This window comes from Agelaius tricolor, unplaced genomic scaffold, assembly GCF_023055355.1.
Source record: "Agelaius tricolor isolate 1412-34295 unplaced genomic scaffold, bAgeTri1.0.p SCAF_17, whole genome shotgun sequence".
Lineage (NCBI taxonomy): Eukaryota > Metazoa > Chordata > Aves > Passeriformes > Icteridae > Agelaius > Agelaius tricolor.
Window position 1 is genome coordinate 1,557,014 of NW_027269277.1, and position 21,008 is coordinate 1,578,021.

The window sequence follows — 21,008 nt, forward strand, 5'->3', positions numbered from 1 at the left end:
GGGCCATTTGATAAATTCCTTTTGTTTCCAACAGTGCTCCCATCCATTCCCCAGGTTGGAGAAGGCTTTTCTCTTTACAGTTGTCCCTGAAATCTGAACCTGTCCTGCACAGAGGGGCCAGCAGAGGAAATGAGCTGTAATTTTGTAAGGATGGATAAAGTTTGTGTTAGATTGCATCAATAATAATTTATTCACTAACAACAGCACAAGTACTAACAGAGGTGAAAGAGTTAGTGTAGGAATTATTAGGTTGTGATGGAGCTAAAATTGTGCTGGGTGATTTTTTATCATCATCATCATCATCATCACAATTTAAAAAATATTACTTTATTTACCTTACTGACTAAATTTAGAGCTACAGAAAAATAGAAGAGAAGTGTCTGCAGAGAGTAAAACTCTCATACTCCTGTTGAGGTGTGTTAATCTTGAAATAGAAGAGATTGTAGGAAAAAGGAATGCTTGAGGACTGAGTTTTCCAAGAATACCACACAGCAGTCTACCCTTCATTTTCACAAGTGATTGATCATGTAGAAATCTGATGCTGACCTAAAATTATTAAAAAACAAACTGTCCCATCAATAAAAAGTGGAAGCTTAAATCAACATAAAGGAAGTTATCAGAGTTTTAATTTCCTATGCTCACTGATACCCATCGTGGATGTTTTATGAATGAGATCCAGCACACACTTCTGAAATTGCTCTCCAAATCCAGATGTTGCATAGGAAATCACATTAGAAGTTATTTTAAAATACACAGAAGTCACAGATCCAATTAACTGCCAGATGTTCTGAGCCATCACCACCATCAGAACTTATTAAAGATTAATTTAATTCTTATTTGATAAACTGATGGAAGACTGGGTTCTCCTGGCTTGGGCATCAGACTGACTGAGGGGGGGATTTCAGATCATCTCCCCCAACCAGGAGCAGATTTTTCAATTCTTTCCTGGCCTGAGCTGTGGAACTGAGCTGCAGGAACCTCTGTGCTGTGGAGCCAAATTTCCATGACACCCAGTCACAATGTTTGCTGTCCTCGGTGCCAAATTGACTCTGTGCATTTGGCAGAGGGAGCTCTGAATAAAGGGTTGTTAACTTAATTCCAAGCTACAGTTTCAGCAGAGAATACAATGATTTACCTGGATTACTCAGGGAATGTGAGCAATGTGGACACACAGTGCACTCCCCTCACACAGAATCCCTGATGTGCACAGCAAAGCTTCCCCAAGGCCCAGGAAAGCAGATCCTGCAAGGCTGTTGCCAGGTGGGCTTAAACCACAACAAAAATTCAAGCAGAATAAAAAGTCACCATATTCCCTTGGACTTCAGCTGTCACAACACTTCCTAAATCTGGAATTTGTTCATATGGAACTTTTCTATTTCTTTTGTAACAGACTGAGCATTTTCAAGCTACAGGAACTCTTTTCAGACACAGAAAGCCCTTGTTGCTGGATTTGTTCTCAGCAAAATTTGGCATTAAAAAGTCTCCTCCATTCATACAAATACAACAGTGAAAATTAGAGCCTCTTCTGCCTTGTGTCCCTGTGGTATTTGTAGTAAGCATGGATGTGAATATGAGGAGAGAATGTCAGGGTAATAGAGATCTCACTTACCAGTGAAATGCACCAAATACAAGGAGCTGTCACAAGGAGACCTTTGATGGAGTTGCTATTGGCAGAGGAAAGATTCCATCCCTCCATTGGTATCCCCAGTTTATGCCCTCAGCTCTCCCATGTGCCACTGAAGGAATTCACCCCCTCAAGGGACAAGGTCGAGGTTAACACAGCCCCGTGTGGGGATTTACTGTGATGCCCCTCCAAAAACCCCCTGTGCAGGTCACCCCAGCCAACCAGGACCTGCAAACAGCGCCCTGAGTTGTCCTTCCTGCAAAAAAACCCCATACAGGTACTGGAGGGGAGAAAAGAGGGGGAAATATCCCAAAATAATCCATTTTAAGGAATCACATCAGATTTTCAAACCCTTAAACTGTGCCACTGTAGAGTGAAACACACTGCAGCAATCCAGAGGATATAATATTTTAAAATTGCTCTCTTCTTTTTGGTACCCTCAAGATTTTCGTAATGAAGATGCAATTTTCATCCCATATTGTTCCCATTTTTATATCTTATCTGGATGCAATATTGCAATTGTAGGACATGGCATTTATTTCCCTTTATCAACATCAACATTTTTCTAGACACTCCAACCTGTAGACAAAGCCTATGGAGATGACTAAGTGTGATTACACTCACTCCTGAAATCACTTCACATACAATTGGAAATGGTAGTTTTCATTCCAGAAATGAGCTATAAAATTATCCTTTTCTTAGGCTGGTATTTGATTTTTGAAACCTAACAGAAGAAAAAAAAAAAAAGAGCTTGCTAATAAATGACCTTTCTCTTTCAAACAATCTGCAAAACCTGAACAGATTCAGCCTACGGTGTGAGGTTCACCTTTTAATTCACATGTTTAATTACTCATTATATTATTACTCAACTTTCAGAGCTGTAGACTTGAAATATAATCCTACAGAGGTTTAATCAAGCTGTAGCTCTTTCCTTGCAGCTCCAGTGAAAGGTGCTGGAGTTTGGATTTGGGAATGATTTCAGGATTTCAGTCCCTGCCCAAGCTGCTCATCAGGGGTCACTGGGAAAACCCCAAACAGGGGGGGGTGCTTTAATTCCTTGAGCCCCCCAACTCGCTTTATTCTTTGGAGTTTTCTCAGCACAGTATCTTAACCAGAAACTAAGCAAAAAAATTTTTTGCCTGAGGCAAAAAGAATTTGAAAGCTCAGAAAGCGAAAGGAAAATCAAATTTTTCTGCCTCCCTTGTCGTAATTATTGGGTAAAGATAGAGTTGGGTAACAAAAGAAATAAAACGTGTCTGCTGGTGGGGCACAGCATCAAAATCCATCCTGTTTCCTCCATGTCACAGAGCATCAGCTTTAATTCAGTTTTTCAGTCCAACCCACTCCCCTGATATACCCAAAGTAACTCTCCATGTACTGGCATTTCAGAATAAACCAATGTCCTTTGAAATCTAAAGCTAAACAAATAAACTTAGAGTGGTTGTACTCAGTTAATTGTGAAAGAAAACCTGCACACCCCACATCTATTCCCTTTACATCTATTTCCTTTACACCTTTACATCTATTCACATCTTTATATCTATTTACATCTTTATATCTATTTATACCTTTACATCTTTTCCCTTTTTGGAACAGGACTGACTCTGTTGCTCAAAATTTGTGCTGTCTGAAATGTGTTCTCTCTGAACACAGAGTGGGGCCAGAGCAAAAGTGTCGCCCTGATTTTTTAAGATTTTCTAAGCTTTCTGATGTTTACATTCTTATAACAAAGTTTTTTTCACACACTTTCTGTAAATAACTCATTGTTTTGCATTCTTTTGTGGAGGAGGAGAAATTTGATGGATTATTGGTTTGTCCAGTGTCATTGGAGAGGTGACCACTGTCACTTTTGGAAATCTATAAATGTTGGAGTCAGAAAACAAACTTCCCTTTTTTACCCTGAAAACAGCAGTGTGTGTGTGTGTGTCGTGTTATTTCGTGCCCTATAGTGGCACAGAACTCCTGCAGAAATAAAAAAGCCCCCAAAAAGAAACAACCACAAAGGACAGGAACACCTGAGAATTGATGCTCCTTCCTCCACAGCCCTTCCAGCACTGAAGGGAACAGGTTTATGGCATCTCCTTGCCAGTCTCTTTATCTTTCCCTCACTAATTCAGTGATTAATTTGAAACCATTAGCTCATTATATGTTTTATGTTGCAGCAGCCCCTTGCAGACTCTGCACAATCGTGTTTTGTTCTGTGTCATTATAAAAATGTCTATACAATTATCAATAACTTAGCAGCAAATGGCACGTCAAGGATTTAATAGATAAAGTGGCACTTAGATAAGAAAGCAAGCACAAAAATCTATTACATTTATTTGCTTTAAAAAATGCCACCTTGAAGTGGAAGCTCCATCTTTCTATGAAATTAAAGTTATTTATTATGTCTAAATGTGTAAATGTTCAGACATTGCAGTAGTAAATGCATTAAGAAAAATATAAGGAAAATGTATTTGATGTTGCCATTATCTGTTCTTCGGTTGGTACAGAGGGAATTTGGAGAACAATTTTTAAAAGTCTACTCCATTTGCATTATGGTTCATTATTAGCAGGTAAAAATGTTACATAGCCTTTTAATTGACACAGAACAATGTTTTATTTACTATTTCTTTATCATAATAATGCCCAATTTGCCTGATTTTCCAACTCTAAATTAAGTAATACATCAAAAATGATTTCAATTAATCCCTAATTTGAAGTCTCCAGGTAGCACTATTACGAGATTAATGTGATTAATTTAAAATTTCCCTGTTGTTAAAAATCCTCCTTCCCACAAGAAACAAAGATTTTGTGTTTCTCCTTGTGGACTCTGCAGGTTTAGGCTGTTCCTGAGACCTCTGGAGATTCCCTCCCACCCAAATTCTCCTCTGGCTTCGTGTTAAATGTGACAACGAGAGGTGTCTGGGAAAATGCCACAAATATATTAAATTCAGAGTCAGCAAACAGAAGGATGCAAGGAGAAATGGGAACTCCAGGAGGGCTGAAATTCAGGCAGGTGGAAAACCCAAAGAGTGGAGTGTGTAAGAATGGCAGAATTATGAGATGACACAAACTTAAGCTGTTCACATTTCTATAAAGCTCTGTGTGCATTTTGCAAATCTGACATTTACAAAGTGATAAGGAACTGGAGGCAGGCTAAACTAAATTACAGAAAGAAATGTCAGACCTTGGAAAAGGAAACCCCCAAAGAATCCAAGCAGCTCTGCCTCTTTACAAATGTACCCTTAAGGAGCTGAGGATGGGTTAAATTGGCAGGGTTGGGTGGCAAAAAGGAATAATTCTCTCTTACTGGAATGATACAAGGCTGACCATTTTTAATAACACTCTATGAAATAAAATGGATATAAAATTTATAGCAATATGGGGGAAATCTCCCTGTTCATGGAGAGTTGTGTTCGTTCCTTTTGAGATTGTCATCAGAACGAGGGAAATTCAGGTGGATCTCAAAAGCCACTTCAGAGCAAATGTTCAGGTTCTTCTGGAAACATAAACCATGTTCAGAATGCAATGCAATGCAGGAGAAATACATTAGAAAATACATTAGAAAACCTCTAATGATTAAACAAATAAGAGGAAAAGACAGGTTATAACAAGGACAGATGCTTTGATATATTTCCCTTCAAAGAATCAGCATTTCTTTGTGGAACATTACAAGACTTCAAACTTTTGCTCTTTTAAGGGTTTCCTTCTGGATTTTTTTTTTATTATTAGTATTACTTTTACTAAAATATTTCTTTTTGGTATCTTAATAAAACCCTTAAAACTGGTGCTTGAGTAGTTTTTTGTTCCATGAGGAATATCCTGAAATTCCTTCAAATAACTTTACAGCTTAAGAAACTGATGGCATATATGTCCATTTTTTTATAAAATAATGCTTTTAGGAAAAATTGAATTGCACAGACAAAAAATAAGGCCATCCTCCTGTGAAATGAAAAAACCATAAATTAAAATCTTTTTACAAGTCATTCTCTTCATATTTTATTTCTCATTCAGTAAATCAGCAACCCATGGATTTTCACCTTTAAAATACTGCTGCAGGAAATTGCTCAATATGAATTATAAAGAGAACAGTTTAGTTAATTAAAAGTTTGAGTAAGTAACAAGTTACTTAGACAACTAAATCCCAATTTGAAGATAATTTATCCACTTTGCCTGTCTCATGAAAAATTAATGGAAAAAGACTCATGCAGACTTTAAATCACTTCTGCAGATATGGTTTGGGTGGGTTGAAATGTGCTTTACCAAAAATCCATTTTTAAAACTGAATAACGCTGTACCCAAGTGCTTTTCTGATGTCACCATATCCTGAACTGCTGCATTCTGTGGCAGGAGGCAGCAGCCTAATGACAGCAGCTAATTAATGCTGCAGTGCCCAGAATCCTGTCAAACACCAGCACAAGCCTGCATTTCTGGTATTATGGACTTAATAGCAATTACCTCTTTCATGGCAATTACCTATTTAATAGCAATTATCTGTTTCACGACAATTACCTATTTATTAACAATTATTTTTCTTTCTAACAATTACCTATTGAATAACAATTATCTATTTCATAACAATTCCTGTTTAATAAAAATTATGTTTAATAACAATTCCCTATTTAATAACAATTCTCTTTTCATAGCAATTCCCTATTTAATAACGATTCTCTTTTCATAACAATTCCCTATTTAATAACAATTCTCTTTTCATAACAATTCCCTATTCCATATCCAGCAGCAGTTTCTCTCTGAGCTCTGGCAGAGCAGGACAAGAGTGCTGAGGACAAGAGTGCTGAGAGCATGGCACAGACCCTTTGAAATGCCAAAAAAAAATATCCCACAATGAGATAAATAATACCCAGGGTGCTGCTGTGGAATTGAAATAGCTCCAGCCCTTCTCTAGGTGGGGTTTTTGCGGCCCAGGTTGGCTTCTCTGTGCTCAGAATGTGCTGGGCAAGGTCTGAGAGCTCTGGGATTTCCCCACACATCTCAGCAGGAGTCGATGCCAGTGGCACAGGAATGGCACAGAATTCCCTTGGCCGCTCATTATTCCCCCCTGGAGCCATCCCAGGCTCAGGCTCAGCAGATCTTTTTAAGTTCCCCGCTGTTTTTTAAGTTCTCCCTCTCTGTTTTTATCCTGAGATGTTTTGTCCAGTTCGTTCCTCCGCGCCGCTCGGCGCTCTCAAGCCTTGAGGAGGAGCAGCATTATTGGCTTGCTGCCCTTGCCTGGACTGGGAACTGCCAAGCTGAGCTTGGGGCCAGCCCTTGGCTGCTGGAAGGCGCCCACGGCTCGGGGTGGAAACGCCTCCGTGCAAACCTTCCCCAGTCGTTCTTCACCGCTCCTGGAAGGTTCCCTGCTCTGCTGCGCTCCCAAAGCGCCTTTCAGGCTGCTCTTCTGGCATGTGGGAGCTTTCAGCTGCCTTGTGGAATCACTCACAAACAAAAACCTCCACCACACACAGGAAAACTCAGGCTTCCCACGTAGCAGGGGCGAAGAGAACAAATATTATTTGAAAACTGTAAGTGCTGATAATTGTATATGAGTATTTGTAAAGCAGACACAGAGCCAAGGAAATTGTCATCTATACAGAAGTGATTGGAACAAATTGGTTTTCTAAAATTAACTTTTAAAGGACTTCCATTATGACCTTACAAAGTGTAGGGTTTTTCTGAAACAGTCATTGGAATGGTACTAGAAATTCAAATTGCATTATTACAGAGACAGGGCAAAAAGAGAAGCCAGAAAAACAGGACAGAAAGATGAAAAAAGACATAAAATTAAGCCAGAGGAAATAGCAAAATGCTATGGTATCTTAAAAATACGCAATGGATGTGTTCAATTCCTCCAGTAGGAGGGTTTTTTGGTTTTTTGGTGACATTCGGGGAAATTTAGCATTTTGTTATGTGAAAAAATAAAGCTTAAACTATTGAGTTGTTCCATATCTGGGCAATGGTACCATAAAAAGAAATTATCTCCGTGGTGTCCCAGTTTAACTCATTTGTAGCAACCTGAGCTTCACCAGGTTTCATGAGGAGAGCACTAAAACGAGGAAAAACAGCACAAATGTTTTGGTTTTACCGTGCTCCACATGACCCTGGGGCTGTGCTGAGACTCAAACAGAGCCAGGGCTCCCAAAGATGGGGCACAAAGGAGCAAATGTCCAGAAATTCTCCATGGAAATTCTGGGGCTTTTAGTATTTTTTTCCTTAGAAGTCTAAAATGGTCATAAAGAAAGCATTTCTGCATAGGAAACCTCTCCAAGCAGGAAAAGCTTCACAATTTGCAGGTCAGCCTTAAAACTGAGAGGAGCTCATGGAGGGAAGAGGCAAAGCAATCACAGCAGATCTGCACTAGCACCAAAAACCCAAGGTAATCCCATCACTCATAACTCCTCACTCCACCCTTTATGAAATCCTGCATGCCAAGGCCAGAAATACAATTAAACTCAGATTCCATCCCTTGGCTGTCTCCTGACTATTTAAAAGCTCACCATTGTCATGGGCTGTGAGAAAACAATCAAAATCTTGAGCTGGCTCTTTGCTGAAAACCTGAGTTTTCTTTGCCCTGCAAAGAGAATGAAAGAGTGCCAAGAATCATCACAACAAGTTTCTGTGAACACGGGCATAAATTGAGACGAAGCCCCTTTGTTTCAGGAATGTCCTGGATATAATAACAGCATTTGTGCTACAATTGCAGCTCATGAGGACATAAATAATATCTCAGCCACAATTAACTGTTCACCTTTAACAGGTGAAAGGCACTGGCATAAAACCAACCTTTCTGCTCCAGTTTTGTGTTTTGTTAAAACATCCTGAAGCCAGGGAGCACAGCAGAAAGTCCCCTCTCATCCCCCAGTGCCATAGATGATCACTGGGAAGAACAGAATTCCAAACCCTTCCTCATTTTTCACACTGTGCACTGATACCAACAGAAACCCAACATGCTGATCAGCATACAGGATTGCTGAGAAGGCACAATCTTCTTTGCCAAATTAGACTCCAAGTATTAAAGTTCAAAACTAGAGAGTCAGAAATAACCAAATATCCAAATATGCTGCTAAAAAGATATGATTAATATTCCTTGTACAAAGTTATTTATTTAAATGCATTTATTTAAAATATTTAACCAGGAAATTACCATCAAGATTAAAAGAATTACACTTAGCCTACAGCAACAATATGCTAACGTTGCCAGCACTTAAAGGCTAATAATTTCCATGAGGGACACATCTGAGCACAGCAGATATTAGCAAGGATGTGTATTGGGGATGTCAGGAGGAGAATTCACCCAGTGAGATGGAGGTGGGTAGGGAGGACAATTCATCTGCAGGAGCAAAGGCACTGATGGGGAATTCTCCACACAGTGAAACCCACAGGGAGCACTGCCCACGGCAGGGGCTGGAACTGGGCGAGGTTTGAGGGCCCTCCCAGCCCAAACCGCTCTGGGATTCTGGGATTCCACGAATGCAGATCCTTCTGGAGAGTGCCAAATGCCTCTGGAGGGGAAGGTGACACAGGGTGCAGCATCCTGGCTGGGCATGTGGGACTTCATCCAATTCTGCCTTGGAAAAAGGGCAACTTCCAGCTGGGAAAAAGGGGCAACTTCCAGTTTGGGAAAAAGGGGCAACTTCCCTCTTGGAAAAAGGGGCAACTTCCCTCTTGGAAAAAGTCCTTCCTCATGGCAGTGTGTGCCCTCAGTGCCACTCCAGGCTGGTCCCAGCAGTCAGGGGAGCACAGCAAACCCTTGGAAAGGAGGGGAATGGAATTCTGAGGGAGGGTTTGGAATTCTGTTCTCATCTGTAGCACTGGGGGATGAGAGGGGACTTTCTGCTGTGCTCCCTGGTTCCAGGATGTTTTAACACACAAAGCTGGCAGGAGCTGTGATCCCCTGGAAGGGCAGTGGGGCTCAGCCTGGGGCTGACTCAGTGCCCAGGGCAAAGCCAGGGCTGTTCTCTGCAGAAACCCTTCACTCCCACACTGGCTGAAGGGTGAATCCATCACCTTGTCCAGCTCCTGAGTGCTGCAAGGGTTTGCTTACTTCTCACTTGGGAGGAGATGAGGAAAATTCAGTGTAGGTGTCCTTACATCAAGAGAAAGAAAGTCAATAGCCTTTTGCTGAGGCCCTGAATTATTTCTTTCCAGACACATCTGCACTTGTCTGTCCCTGGCCTTGCTGACACATCCTGAATCAGGAATTCCCTCCTCTTTCCCACACACTGTCACTGTTTACCCTGGGAATGGCATCCTTCCCTTCCAGGCACTGCTATCAGACAAAACGCGATTTAAATAAAAACGTGGGGGAGTTCTCATCACAGCCCCTCTGTTCACCTCTGTCCTTAAACTAATATCCTGTTAACTGCAACATTCTGCAATTTCATGTACAGACTGTGTCCTCTGGAAGATGAAATGTGTGCTCTGCCATTGAATGCTGGTCAAAATCCTTCAGTGACAATTCCTGTGCATTAATATCAAAAGAGTGTCCATGCAGGGAAGTAAATATTTAAATTTAAACATATTTTCTTCACCCAGAAATTTGATTACGATTATCTGTTTCATAACAATTTTTATAACATATTTTTATATTTTATGACACATTTATATTTTATAACATATAACATTTTTTTCACCCAGCAATTTACCAAAGCTCAGCTCTGGCTCAGGAAAGGCCTCAAGAACTGAAGGCTGGAGATTTGGAAAATGCTCACAGGGACCCTCCCACTGGCTGTGGTCCTGTCATTGTCCCCACGTTTTCACTGCTGTCCCCGCAGCAGGGTCCTCTACACAATAATATACAACACTGCAGCCACAATAAATGGTGAAGTCTTTGATAAGAAATAGTTCAGCCTCAATTGGATCTCCACAGGATTCATATTTTGAAATGGTATCTTTCCCAAGTGGGAATTTTAGTCAATGAGAAGAGGGTGAAGGTTGTATGAGGCAGAGGAGAGAAAGGAATCCATTAATTTGTGTTACCAAATGCAAGAAAGTGATTTATGGACAGCAGGTAATGAAGGACTCTGAAGTCCTGTGAGCAAGAGAATACTGATAACTCAAAACTTAAAAAATACAATTCCCCTGGGATACTCCCTATAAACACTCCCATTTTCATAGAAGCATTATGCTCCTGTACCAAACACGTTTTTCTGCCAGTCTTTAATGTTTGCACTTGACTTTCCAGCCACCAGCCAAGTTTTCACTTCTCTGGGTGCAATTGGGATTCTCAGAATAGAAAGGTGGAACCTGGACTCTTTCTGCACTGTTTTCCTTTAAAAAATCATTTCAGGAGAAGGTAATAAATTTGACTTATCTCACTATTGAGAAGATCTCTGCTCCATTAAAGTTAAGCTGTGGAAGTGCCATTTGGCAGAGTTTTTCATAACCTCAATTGTGCCCTGAGCCATTTCATCCCTCCCACCCTGGGGCATGATGAGCACGCAACACAGCAGACAAATCCCAACTTAAACAGAGATAAATTATTAAATAGCATTTCTACAGGAGGCCATTTTCTGAGAGTGCTTCCAAATGATATAAATCACTTATTCTAACAGCACTTTCCCCTCCTGCCAATTCTGGTTCCTCTGCATGTGTTCATGTGGCCATAACAAAATGCTGCATTCAGATGGGTTCAAAAATCCCATTTTTCAGCTCCTACAACAGGTAACACTAATTATGAAAAGAATTGATTTGGCATCTACATTAAACACATCTCGAAGCATAAAACTTAATTATCTTATCTGGGGATACTTGGCATTTATTAATAAATGCAATACAATTTATAATACATCATTCAGGACATGTTTCAGTCTACCTTTAAGAAAAATTTACCTATCTCAGTCTTGTAAATTCTGCTTTATCTCCCAATGTCACCCAGCAGAACTGAGAGAGTAGTAAGAAATGGAGTAGGGAGCTCATAAGAACAAATTGGATTTCTAATTTAAAACTGGAATCAAACCCATTATTCAGTGCTATATTATTTTATTCTTTTGGAGAAGGGCAAAACCTTTCAGCTTCTAAGTTATATATAGTTTTCTACTTCCCCTCCCTACTGACAAATAGATTGGTTGAGGCAATTTCTCTCCATTAAAGGTTTTGCACCTGACACTGTAATGCAGCCACTGCTCAGTTACCCTTCAGGGGAGCCCTTTTTAATCCAAGGTAACAGAAGGATTTGCCTTTGTCACCTCAGCTGGGCACAGCCTTCATTGCTCCCTTCCCTTGTCCCACCTGATCCTGCTCAGCCAAGTAAACAAAACTTGTTTTAGTTAGTAAAAGATAATTTACAAATTTATGCAAAAAAAAATATTACAAGAGCTTTTGAGGTAGAAATAAAAACGAAGAAAAATATTTACTTTGAGGACAAATTAAGGAAAATTCAAATTATGTCATAATGATAGAGTAAGGGGCATGAAATATGGACAGCTAAGCAGGAAAGAGGGGCAATCCATTTACTTTGCCCCAAAAGATCTGACTAAACCTCTTCTAGTTTCTCCACAAAGAGACATATCCAAAGATTCTCCAGATTCTTTCAAAGGGCAGGCCACGTTAAGAGCTGAAAAATGCTTTTGTCTCTCACTGAAATCCAAACTCCAAATTCTCACTGCCCACAGAGCTGGCTCCTGGTTCTGTCTCTGCCAGGGGAATCTCATTCCCCTTGACATGGAGCTATATATTCAATAACCATGTCAAGTTTGAATTCTACCTTTGCATTAAATTTGATTTTGTGTGATATTTATTAAATCACTGGATAAATTGCCCACACAGTACAATAACCAGGATTGTGCCCTTCGTCTCTCAAACCAAACAGATTACAGTATTGATTTAGATGAAGTAATGAGGGGAACAAGTTTTGCACCCCCTAAAATGACTTTTGTGGGAGTGCAGTTATTGTAGGAGGTGTCACACCCGTCCCACACTGCTCTGTTGTTTACCAGTGCTACTGTGAGAGAAGGAAAAGCAGGTATAAAAGGCATTGTAGGAGAAAAAAAATGCAAATCTGTTACAGTAATTTCATCTACATGGCAGAAAGAAAATACACATTTAAAACACTTGAAGCTTTTCTGGTATGTGCAAGGAACTGGGACGGGAACAAGAAAATTTCTTAGAAGAAAATTGCACACTCAGTTATTTTCTAATCATATTAATAGCTCTGCTTTGTACCTATTGCAGCTTGAAGTGGTTTCTTTTAAAAGATCACAATCAGGATGGTGAATAAAAGTTCAGCTGAGTTCATCACAATGTAGATAATGAATTTACAGTGGCAGTATTATCCTGATACCAAACACATCGTGGTATTTAATGCCGAGTTGGAAAATATCAAATTTTTTGACGATGAAGGCACAGGACAACCCAATGGCAGATAAAGGGCACAAAAACTGTAATTATTCACTGTTGCATCACCAACTTTCAATGCAGTGACTGGGAACTGGAGCCCTGGGCAGGGCTGGGATGTGCACAGCCCTTCAGAGGGCACAAAGATCCCTTCAGAGCAGGATTAAAAACCCCAGAGCATTGGAATTGCAGTCCTGGGCAGGGCAGCCCTTCAGAGGGCACAAAGATCCCTTTAGAGCAGGATTAAAAACTGCAGAGCATTGGAATTGTGGTTCTGGGCAGGGCTGAGATGTGCACAGCCCTTCAGAGGGCACAAAGATCCACTCAGAGCAGGATTAAAAACCTCAGAGCATTGGAATTGCAGTCCTGGGCAGGGCAGCCCTTTAGAGAGCACAAAGATCCCTTCAGAGCAGGATTAAAAACCCCAGAGCATTGGAATTGTGGTTCTGGGCAGGGCTGAGATGTGCACAGCCCTTCAGAGGGCACAAAGATCCCTTTAGAGCAGGATTAAAAACCTCAGAGCATTGGAATTGTGGTTCTGCAGGACTGAGATGTGCACAGCCCTTCAGAGGGCACAAAGATCCCTTCAGAGCAGAATTAAAAACCCCAGAGCATTGGAATTGTGGCTCTGGGAAGGGCTGAGATGTGCACAGCCCTTTAGAGAGCACAAAGATCCGCTCAGAGCAGGATTAAAAACCCCAGAGCATTGGAATTGTGGTTCTGGGCAGGGCTGAGATGTGCACAGCCCTTCAGAGGGCACAAAGATCCCTTCAGAGCAGGATTAAAAACCCCCAGCACTGGCTGCAGCCACAGCTGGATCAGCCCCAGGAGGTGGAACCTCAGATGGGCTTGAGGTAGAAATGCACAATTGTGCCAGAGAGGAGCTTTGGAGAAATGAGCTAACAGGACACAGATCCAGGGAAATTCTGGCAGAAGCTGTGCAGTTATGGGGGTTAGAGACAGTTTTAAACACTCAAAGGCCTAATTTTGAGCTCTGCCTTGCTGAAAAAGGTCCAAACCTTTCCATCCCACCTCCCAGGAGAGGCCACTCTCTCCCTCTCACTGACACAAAGCAAACAGAAGACACATTTAGACGAAATAAAAAGCAGGGGAATTTAAGCTCTGCACCCTATGAGCTCTGTGTTTAATTCTTTGCTACCAAGACTTGGATCTTTGAATTCCCAAGGTGCAGTTTAAACCCTGTATTCTCATCCTCCTGTGCTGAGAATCTCAGCTACAAACAGGGTACAACTCAGTGGAAGTCCTGGGTCAGGGAGACTTAATTCTATTAATTGACAGCATCACAACTGAGTAAGAAGGGATTTCCAGCTGCTTTGAGTCAATGGGGTTCTCTTTAGTCAATGAAACTTTAAATGCTAAATATTAATAGTAGGAGTAATATATATATTTTTTTAATATTATAATGTAAAATGGAAGGTACGCCTTGGACGTCTTAAATAACATTTGCAGCCTCAAGAAGAAGAGCAAAACAGGAGAGTTCCAGTGAGTTATTAGTGATTAGATCTTTCATTGAAAGGCACTCCTAGCAGGGAACAATCCATGGAAACAGCCCAGTCAAAGGTCAGCCAGAGCCTCTGTGCTGAGGGACACCCATATTGTGATGGGATAACTGCAGCCTTTCATTATGGAACATTCATTCAGCCTTTTCCAAACCTCTCCCAGTTTAGATTATCCCTGCGTGAAAATAAAATCTTTTATATCAATAGCAACAAGCCACAAGTCTTGATAATGATGACAGTCAGACAGACATCAAGCCATAAATACTGAAAACAGCAAAACATTTTAGGAACACCAGAGAAAACAAACAAGCCTCAAAGCCCAGATTTTTCCAGGAACTGACCCAGAATCCCCAGGCAATCAACAGCAGCACAATGAACAGGATGGGTGATGAGCTCATGGCTGAAGATAACATTTCATTTATTCAAGCACACTGCAGTGGTTTCCTTTCTCCCCATTTCCCTCCGTCCAAGGCTGCTCTGATTTTGCTGCGGGAGGGTGAAATCCTTGTGCAGAGCTCAGGAGGACCAAAGGGCTGGCAGTGAAAATAGAGGGGCCTTGGGAGGGGCTGTGCCTCAAACCATGGGGAGCTGCACCAGCTGCCAGGGCTGACCCAAACCCTGGGACAAAACCCCTGGCACCTCATTGTAAGCAAATTGAGCAAAATGAAATATTGCCACCAAACACTAAGAGGTAGACACTAATAGATAACTCCATGAGTCAATTACAAAAGAAACGCCTCCAAGGAAATTTCATCCACAAAGATTTCTGAGGAACAAATAAGATCATTTCCAAGTGATAAACTTCACCGTTGTTATATTCTTTTGCTAATTGCTTTTGCTTTCTTTTAAATTGTTTTGATTTTTCAGTTTCAATTAGTAGCCTCGGCAAGGTGTGAACTCAGACAACCTTGCTATTCTGTTTTTCTGCTCCAGCAAGAACATTTCCACATTTTTATTTTGAGAATGCTACTCAAATTAATTACTGGATTATTTATCTGGAAGGCTGATTGAAGTGATGTTTTTTTCCCCATATTGACACTGTGAAGTGGTGTAAGTCCATTGAAATGGAAGGAGTGGAGCCTATTTGTACCAACTGAGAATCTATCTGTGGGAAGCAAAGCAAAATTTTCCCTCTGGGCTCTATCTTTATTGGTAACTCAAACGAGTATCTAAAATCTATACTGTAAGAGAAATATTCCCTAGGAATTTTTCATTGAAAAGATCTGTTCCTTCTGCTCCAAGATTCTTCTCCTTATGCCCATCCCAGTTAATGCCACCAAACCACACTCAGCTCGATCAATCTCAGAAAATAAATGTAGCATATCTAGGCATTAATGGTATGGATCAATAGAAGAAGCACATTATAAATCCAAGAAGAAAATAGAAATAAAGCTTAAATACCATTAAAATCCATAATGCCTTTCTTTTACAAGCCATTTATCAGGAACAGCTATAACAGGTGTTATAGCCCACATGTCAAATTCTACATGGGAAATTTTACAACACAGTGTGCACAACTTCAGGAAATCAAAGAAAAAAAATTAAAAATTAAGTTTAAACATCAACTAGAATTTGAATTATTTTAACTAGAATTTTAATTAATTACCACTGTTTAATCTATGAAGATTTGTAAGCAAGTTGAATGGATTTGGAGAGGCAGAAATATTAACAACTCCTGAATTCTCCTACTGAAAGACACGACAACTGTGAGAGCAAATTCTCAACCCTTATCTTCAATGAACTGCCTTTAATAGTACCAGGTAATTTCAACTTTGATCAAAAAAATCAAACCCCTGTGCTGACAAGAACAATTTTTAGCTGTAATAGTGACGAGGGCAGACCACAGCTCTTGGTTTGCAGATGAGTTAAACAACGACTGAGCAGGAGCTTTGCAGCAATCCAGCTTCTGCTCACCTTCCACTTTTACAGCAAATCCTTTCGACCCCCAAATGAAAAAAACTTCCACCTTTCTGTAGAAATGCAGGGAAGCACAGTGCTCTGTACTGATCCCTCCTGAACCCTTTTTGATTTTGATATACTGATTTATATTTTAATACCCACTGTGATACGGGGTTGGTCTCAGGTATTGAGTAGCAGTTTCTGAAACACACTCAAAAGTGACACCTCAAACAAGTAAACAATCCACTTTTCATACCCAGACATTTCATCCTGTAAACAAGAGAAGACACTTTCACCAAAACAATCTGCAATTTGCATCGAGAACACACAAGATCAAAAGGGTACTTACATGAGATTTTGCTGAGGCCAAGGCAAGAGAGAGTGAGTTCCTCCAGTCAAACTGCACTTCTTGATTTATCTAGAAAACTCTGGCCTGGAAGCTGAGGACAAGATGGAACAATTTTAGCTCTGATAGCATTCTTCCTGTGACCTGTGGCTTCAGCTAAGTAATTACAGTGGCCTTGGCAAATATGAGTTAAGCAGTGTTGCCATGCCAACACACGTCCTTCTCCTTTCAAATATTTTACTGCTCCAGACACTCTGGGCTTGGAACACACTTCCCACCAGGGACTCCTACAGGAGTCTGTTTTGGACTTCTTTTATTATAGATTTCTGTTCTATTAATTAATTCTATTAATAGACTGGAAATCTATAATAGAAGAAGTCTAATATGGACTCCTATGGAATAGAAATCCATAATATTCTATTATAGATTTCTATTCTATAAATCTTCTATTATAAATTTCTATTATAAATTCTATAAATCTACTCTATAAATCTTCTATTATCGATTTCTTTCTATAGAAGAAATTCTGACCTCAAAACGATGTTAAATGCTATGGATTTCACTTCACAGGATCGAGTATAAGCATTAATCATCAATGGATTTCCACTTCTCATAAAACTTTTTCCTGAGGAAGAAGAGCAGGAAGTAGCAGTCATGATCAGCATTGTTGGTATTCAGCAAAATAAAACATCCTTGTGTACTGATACTCCAGCTGGACAAAGGTCTTTCATTTTTCTGGTCAAAACATATCGATATTGCATAACTGACACAAAAGGAGTTTGTACTCACATATCTTTTTCCAGATGAAAAATGAAAAACATGTGGAGGTTTTAAATTCTGGATTAAATTTGCCAGAGTAGCCTTGTAGCCAGTTTTAGGAACAAGAAAGAGGAAAACAGCAAGAGTCCAATGCACATAACCCAAACCTTGTGTAGCAGCTTTGGATGTAAAGTGGAATTCCACACCAAGGAATACCAAGTTTTAGAGCATTTTAATATATGGAAAATGGACCAATGCAGAATTTACCATACCAAAGAGGAAAGTATCAATATCCTAATTGTCCCAGGGCACTGTTGATGTTCTGTACCCTGTGCTCGTGCCACAGGTGAAGCTGTTGACCTCAGCACCTAGAGGGGTCCTGGAGGTACTGGACTATTTTAACTGTATACAATTTGCACAATCATCATCACACAATTAGTGATATTTTTAGAGAGGTAAGACTTCAGTTGAGATAATAATAAAATTTCAGCTTCAAGCATGAATTGTGCTTCCTTTTCTTTTATTCCATTACAGGATTCTGCCTGTGAAATTGATGGAGGATCCCTGCAACACATTCCATAGCGTGGATAGAACAAATTGATAGCGCCAGCAAAGGCTATTGATTATTAAAAACCCTCTTAGATAAGCAGAAACTTCAAGCACATATTTTACACAATATGTAGTATAATGTGAGCCTGATCTGCATTTTTAGTCCTTTCCTGTTTTTTATTTATTTATTTATTTATAAAATACCAGCAGGATAGAATTACAGCAGCATAACCAGCGTGAGCTGTTGTTTTGGGAAAATGCTACTTCCTGCAGCTGCATTTGCAGTGCTTTTACCAGCACCACCAATCATGAAAGGACAACTTTGAAAACAGTTTTTGCAGTCTAAAAATAGATCCTTCTGGATTAGTATTCACCTATACATGTAAATAAGTCAGTCTGATTTTCCGGCAGGCTTTAAGGGAAATGAGATTAACATAATATGAAAATAATTCAATTATTCACAAGAAGATGCAATTATCATACAATCAGTGCTTGGGAATCCAAATAAATCATCATCTTCATATTTATATTTAAACAAAGAGATCCATCTGCCAATGATAGAAGATTCAAAGACAATTAATTTATTATAGAACAAAAGACATTGTTCTGACGATTTGAAAGTCAGGTACAAGGAAAGCAACAGAACTGATAATGACTCTAATGCATGCTTTGATTGCTGGAGATGGAAATCACATGAGAGAAGCCAAACAGAGCTAAGTGACAGGTTGTTCTACATGCTGGGGGCCCACGGGGAGCCAGGCTTGTGTCTGCTGGGATTGTTTGATCTCTGGTGGGCTCTGAATTAACCCTTTCTGCACAGGGCAGGGCTCTGGCAGCTCTCAGCAGCTCTGCCCTGTGGAGATCTCTGCTTGAAACCACAGATTTCTGTTACCTGCAGGGAAAACAGCATCTCTGTCCTCTACCCAGCTGCTGCTCACTAAACCTGTAGGAATCTGATAGATTTAGGGCTGTCGACACTTTTGAGACGTTCATCTGTGGACTAAAATGTGAGGGGTGGTTGCAGAAATACACACGGGTGCCACAAAAACCCCAAAACCAACCAACTAACTAACCAACCAACGAATCAACCAACCAAGGAACCATTCAAAACCAACTAACCAAGGAACCATTCAAAACCAACTAACCAAGGAACCAACCAACCAACCAACCATTTCAACCAACCAACCAAGGAATCGATCAACCAACCAACCAACCAACCAAGGAATCAACCAACCAACCAACCAACCAACCAAGGAATCAACCAACCAACCAACCAACCAACCAGGGAATCAACCAACCAACCAACCAACCAAGAAATCAACCAACCAACCAACCAACCAAGGAATCAACCAACCAACCAACAAACCAAGGAATCAACCAACCAACCAAGGAATCAACCAACTAACCAACCAAGGAATCAACCAACTAACCAACGAATCAACCAACCAACCAAGCAACCAAGGAACCATTCAAAACCAACTAACCAACCAACCATTTCAACCAACCAACGAATTGATCAACTAACCAACCAACCAACCAACCATTCAACCAACCGACCCACCCACCCACCCACCCAGTCAAACCAATTTTTGGTGGAATGAGTAGGTTAAAATGTAACCAGTTACAGCTTTTGGATGCATTAATCAGATGTGGTAACTGTGAATAAGACAGCGTTTGTTCTCCAGGCCTATCCATAGACACTGAATATTTATGAATTATTGAAAGGCAGATGAAGACATCAGAGGAGTGACAGTTTGGGGCCTGGAGGTTTTACAGGCAGACAAGTATGTAATGTACATTATTCCATTGTGAAGTATGGCCAGTGCCATCTCCACGTCACTGAACTGACTGGATTAACACCCCAACAATTCCAACCACGTTCGTTAGATGCAATTCTCACCACCCATGAAAGCTGCACATCTACCAGTCAAAGCAGTAGATCAGGTTAATCCAATTAAAAAAAAATTAAACTAGATTAGTCCACCATGAGTTTTTCTCTGATTTTTTGAATTAGACTTTCTCTTAACTCTCAGCAGTACCAGTCACCAAGAAAAAGTTACAAAATTGTGCACGCATTTGCAAGACCAGGGCCCACAGAAGCCATCTAGCAATCAGACAGGCCAAGTTTTTCCCTTCTTATTTTAAATTTGAAATGCTAATGTTAATTTTTAGTCCATATTTTCTGTATCATTTCAATGAAGGCTTAAAATATTTGTTGTTCCAATAATAAAACAGAAATTATGGCAACTACCATAGTTTTTCATGGTGTTCTTTAGAAAATACTTAGCATTTTTTGGTCTCCAACAGTCTGATATTTCCAATGGTAATTTTCCTGACATCTCTGCATTTCTTTGGGACTGATGTTTGCCCTGAATATTATTAAAACACTTATTAATCAATCCGAAATGCTGAACTAATTCCAGTTAGTGCAAGACAGATGAAAAAAGGCATTTTGCAGGCAACTGGGAGCCAACTCTGGGCACGCAGCTTTTTCAGCCAGCTGAGTCTGACACCAGGGTATTTCACTGGATTCTCCAGAGAGAAAGAGACCCAGCTGTGCTTCTCCTACTGCACATCCTGCCAGATGATCCAAAGGCCTGGCAATTCCAGGGAGACTGGAGCCTTCCCCTTGCCTTGACTGTGCAGCGCTAAAACGATGCCAAGCCTGTTCCAGCACAAGGTGTACCTTGTTATTGCCACTTATTTATTATTTAATGTTAGGAAACAATTGAAAAGCAATTAGGAATCAGAACATTTCCAAGATTTTGTTGGGTTTTCTCTTCTTTCCTCTATTCTAAAGGGTGATTAAAAGTGAAAAAGGGGCAGGGAGTTCTACTGGCTTCACCATCACAGTATTGCTCAACAGAAGGAACAGATTCCATTCCTTCTCCCTAAAAATTTTCTTATTAAACCCACCAGACACAAAGAACACAGAGTCTTTGGTAATCAGGACAATACCCATCCAAATTTTCAGCCTTCACTTGCTGTCCCTAAAAAT

General features: G+C 40.3%; 1 long non-coding RNA gene across 6 annotated transcripts in view; it reads right to left on the reverse strand.

The window, feature by feature from the left end:
* LOC139597146 (uncharacterized) overlaps window positions 1–16,937 on the reverse strand; it is a 44,316-nt gene extending 27,379 nt beyond the window's left edge. For all 6 annotated transcript variants that reach the window (XR_011681523.1, XR_011681526.1, XR_011681527.1 and 3 more), the window contains exon 1: window positions 16,706–16,937. This is a non-coding gene — a long non-coding RNA (uncharacterized lncRNA). The remainder of the gene's footprint in view (window positions 1–16,705) is intronic.
* Between the last annotated feature and the right edge of the window lie 4,071 nt (window positions 16,938–21,008).